At 40.5% G+C, this 4,330-nt stretch overlaps 1 non-coding gene across 1 annotated transcript; it reads left to right on the forward strand.

Moving 5' to 3' along the window:
• Window positions 1-461: 461 nt before the first annotated feature.
• LOC111538672 lies at window positions 462-536 on the forward strand. Its single transcript, XR_002730423.1, has one exon. It is a non-coding gene; the product is annotated as a small nucleolar RNA SNORD28 (small nucleolar RNA).
• Window positions 537-4,330: the final 3,794 nt, after the last annotated feature.

The following is a 4,330-nucleotide window of genomic DNA, read 5'->3' on the forward strand; positions in this document are numbered from 1 at the left end:
TACATTTTTGCTAAAGAGTCACATGAATATGAATGCTAAGTCACACCACACCAAAAAAAAGTTACAAGAAAAACCTTAAGTGATGATCATCGCAACACTTCTAAGGCATTCTACAGGTGTCTTTTCATTAATTCAACCCATCTCAGGGGCTTACTATCACATCAATCCAATTTGGAAATATTTGGAAAACTAAGATAATACAATGTGTATTTGTTAACTTGTGTAATTTTTCTTCTCAACATCTACTCGAGGCAGGGAAAGATTTTAGAGACACTAGAAGAATAAAAGAGCAAAATATTCTTTGGACTGTCCCCTTCAAATTAAAACTAAATTAAAATTAAAACAAATTAAAATTAAAACTCTGTTGACCTTTTGGCAAATTCTTAGTTGTTTTTAGAGTTGACAGCCCTAACAAGGGCCTCTGTATCAAGAAGTCACAGTGTCAATTAAAGAGGAATCTCTTCAGATGATCTGAATTGATAAGCTGAGGTTCTGTGAGGAATGACAGTTAAGAGCATATTAAAGTTGTTATGAAAAAAGCGAAAAATCTCTAAGTCTTTGTCTGATGTCAGATGCAGAACTGAAGACCTTCTGAGAAAACAAAGGAGCCTGGTTCTCACCTTGATGAAATGCAAGCCCAGAAGCACACCCAGTGTGATCCCCTGATGGTCAGGAGCAATTCTCAACTCCAACACTCTTGAAATTTGGGGCCAGATCATTCTTAGACTGCAGGAGGGGACGCGGACTGTCTTGTGCATAGTAGGATGTGGGATGTTTGGCACCTTACTGCATGCCCACTGTGTGTCAGTAGTACTCTACCCAGGTGTGAAAAGCAAAAATGTCAGTGTCCTCTGGGGGTAGGGAGAGCAACAACCCCAGCTGAGAACCACTGGCCCAAAGCTAGGGCCAAAGCCTTTTATAAAAACTGGATTTAAAATCTGCTCAAGTACTCTGACAGATCTTGGACTGCAACCCCCAGATTTCTGAGCCAAAGAAGGAAATAGAATATTTTGGTCTGAAATTTTTAAGGTTAAGGCTTACTGCCCGGGTACCTCAATAATTTTGAAATCCCAATATGGCCCCAGGATAATTTCAGATTGTCAATAGCTCTAAATTCTCATGAGTCCATCAGGCTGTTAGCTGCCATAGGTACCCGCAAGAACCACAAAAATAGTCTCTAACATGAATAGAGCTTCACATTTTACCCAGAATTTTTACATTTGTTATCTTATTTAAGTCTGCATGAGTTATTTATTTAGAATTTCCCAGTTTGGACAAAGTCTAGCTTATCTCTGAGGAATCTTGGTCAGCCATAATAATTTTAGTTTTCATATAGTAGATACTTTCTGATGATAATCAGGAAAAGAGTTCACCAGTGTTTTATGGCCATTCCAGTAGGTGGTACTAAGATTATGCCGTCAACATGGAAGTGGATGAATATCTTCCCAATTGCTATGAAAGTCAGAGAAACATCCAAATTGTCTAATTGTCGCACGGTTACTCAAATACACATTTAATAGAAGAATGGCATTGTTTCACACCACTTAGATTGGATTTTGATCTGACAAAAGACATTTCTTTCCCCCTTAGATTTTGACAGTAGTGTTGCGAGTTGGACTTTGAGAAACACTCATAGCCTGAGTTACATGATGAAGTTTGAGAGACTGGCCCACAAAAAAAAAAAAAATCTGTCTACATGTTGAAGACCAGCAAAACAAAACAAAAACAAGCATTGAGAAAAGTTCCACGTTGTTCTCAATCATTTTATCAGCAGCCTGAGAATACAGCAATGAACAGTGTTAAACTAGTTTTGCATAAAATCTAAACTGTTTTAGGATTAGGTTAAACTCAAGGCTACAATTTACATAAATGTCCCACAGAGTGCTGACTCTGTAATTTATATGCAATTGAGATTCTTCCTATCCAATCTTGATAGAAAAATACCTGAAGAGTTAATTTAGCAAAGATTGAGGCCCATGCCTCAGGGGAGGCTCTAAACTCTGTAGGACAGAAAGAAAAAACCCCCTGGGATACTTTTAAGGTGACTGAAGGGCTTTTAACATGCAGCTGGTTTACTGCATTCCAGATAATAAGAGGCCAGAAATATGTAACACACAGCAGGACTCTTGTAGAGAAGTCCAGTATAATTAGTCATCTGATCATCAACAAAGATTTAGGCTCCTGCCATTACAGAATCCATTGCTCGGGGGACAATGTCCCCAGATCTGCATTTGGTATTGTTTCTGACAAGCAACCTCAAAGACTCCCTCCCAAATCTATTATAACCTGATTTTTGAAAAGGATAAGTTGCTTATAAAAACATTTGAACTTAATAAGTTTACATATGACTCATCTGGGTTCCGATTGCAGTATTATCTTGATAGCACCGTCAGGCTGCATGGTTTACGGGCAGGCTTCATCCAGCAGGGAGACAGACAGGCCCATTCACTGCCTAGAAATGGAGCCTTCCAGGCCAGTGGTTCTGGAGGGGGCTCTGAGCATACCCTAACTCTTATCAGAAGCGTCTGAGTACCTGCTGAAAATGCAGATTCCAGGCTCCCACCCCAGACCTACTGAACTTGAATTTTGGGGAGAGAACTCCCTGGAATCTGGATTTTAACAACCATCTAAAGGTGATCCTTATTTTTTTTTTTTTTTGAGATGAGTCTTGCTCTATCGCCCAGATTGGAGTGCAGTGGTGCAATCTCAGCTCACTGCAAGCTCCATCTCCCAGGTTCAGGCCATTCTCCTGCCTCAGCCTCCCGAGTAGCTGGGACTACAGGCACCCACCACCACACCCGGCTAGTTTTTTTGTATTTTTAGTAGAGATGGGGTTTCACCGTGTTAGCCAGGATGGTCTTGATCTCCTGACCTCGTGATCCGCCCGCCTCGGCCTCCCAAAGTGCTGGGATTACAGGCGTGAGCCACCACTCCCGGCCCTAAAGGTGATTCTTGAAAGCACTAGAGTCTGACTCTCCAAAGAGTGACATGAAATTCGAAGAAAACAGGTCCCATCTTAATGTGCTTGTGTGCATAGCATCAGCTCTTTCATTGCATGTTTGGTCAATCACGGTGACTTCATGACAGATTTGGTTTAAGAGGTGAGTGCTTAATTTAAAACCATGTCTACAGCCCCTTCCTGGTTCCCACACTCTACCACAACTCATCTTACCTTGTACCTTATTTGAGGCATACCCAGTGTGATCCCCTTCAAATCCATACACACGCGCACACACACATACACACACTTATAAAAGGCAATAAAAATGCATACCTGGCACTCTTCTCTGATGGACTTGTGCTGTGCCTCCTCTAGAGATGTTGGTCTGACCCTCTGAATAGCTGTTGCATTTGCTAGAGAAAACCTGGCTCCTTGCCTCTTCTTCTCCCCACTTTCCAGTGTAATAATTATTTCATTGTTGAAAGAGGCTCTCCATTCCCCCATGAAAGGCTTACAGAAAATACTTACCATAGGTATTTGAGTTATTCCTGCCTTATGCATGAACTTATACATTCTGATAAGTAAGTAGCAGCTTCTCTTTTATCCTTCTTATTGACCATCCTCCAATCTACAGTCACTGTCATCAAATAGCAAGAACTATAACAAAAAGTAGGAAAAACCTTTGTGAAAAGAAAACGTGCACAAGGAATGAAAAGAGCTTAACACCTGCTTACTACTCAACCTTTACATCATATCGATGTAACATAATGTCATTTGATTAAAGGACAACACATTTTTTCAAGGAAAAGAGTAAGACTTTAGAAATGTCTATTTCAAGCAGTGAATTTTAAATCAGATCTTTTTTGAGAAAGAAATGCAGTGTATCAAAATCTCACTAATTTCAGCCAGTTGGCAAACTATTAAGTGTCCACTTTCTATCATACAAATTAAACACTATCTCTGGCTTCCAGGGGATTCCTGAACTAAGATTGTGTGGTTGTAGATTATCAGAGTCTTCCATGAGCTTTACAAGGTTGAAAAATAGAACACCATCATATTGTGCAGCTTCTTAGTACATGAACACGGCTATGAGATAGAGCACGGCAGAACTCCCTATGGATCTATGGATGTGTGCAAGGGCAGAACCCACAGTGCAAGGCAGTCTGTCCCTGGGAGGCCTCTGCCACACCCAGCACAGCTGACAACTGCCAAGGAACGATACAAGACCCTCACCTAACAAAATTCTATTTGTAAAAGGAGGACCGACAAATTCATTTGGAAAACACAATCATCTACAGATTCATGAAAACATTGCTCTATCAAGACTCTGAAAATTCGTAAAGACAATGCTAACCTTGTTTGAGGTGGCATTCCTCCAACTTATTTGAT

The sequence above is a fragment of the Piliocolobus tephrosceles genome, chromosome 5, assembly GCF_002776525.5.
Source record: "Piliocolobus tephrosceles isolate RC106 chromosome 5, ASM277652v3, whole genome shotgun sequence".
Classification (NCBI taxonomy): domain Eukaryota; kingdom Metazoa; phylum Chordata; class Mammalia; order Primates; family Cercopithecidae; genus Piliocolobus; species Piliocolobus tephrosceles.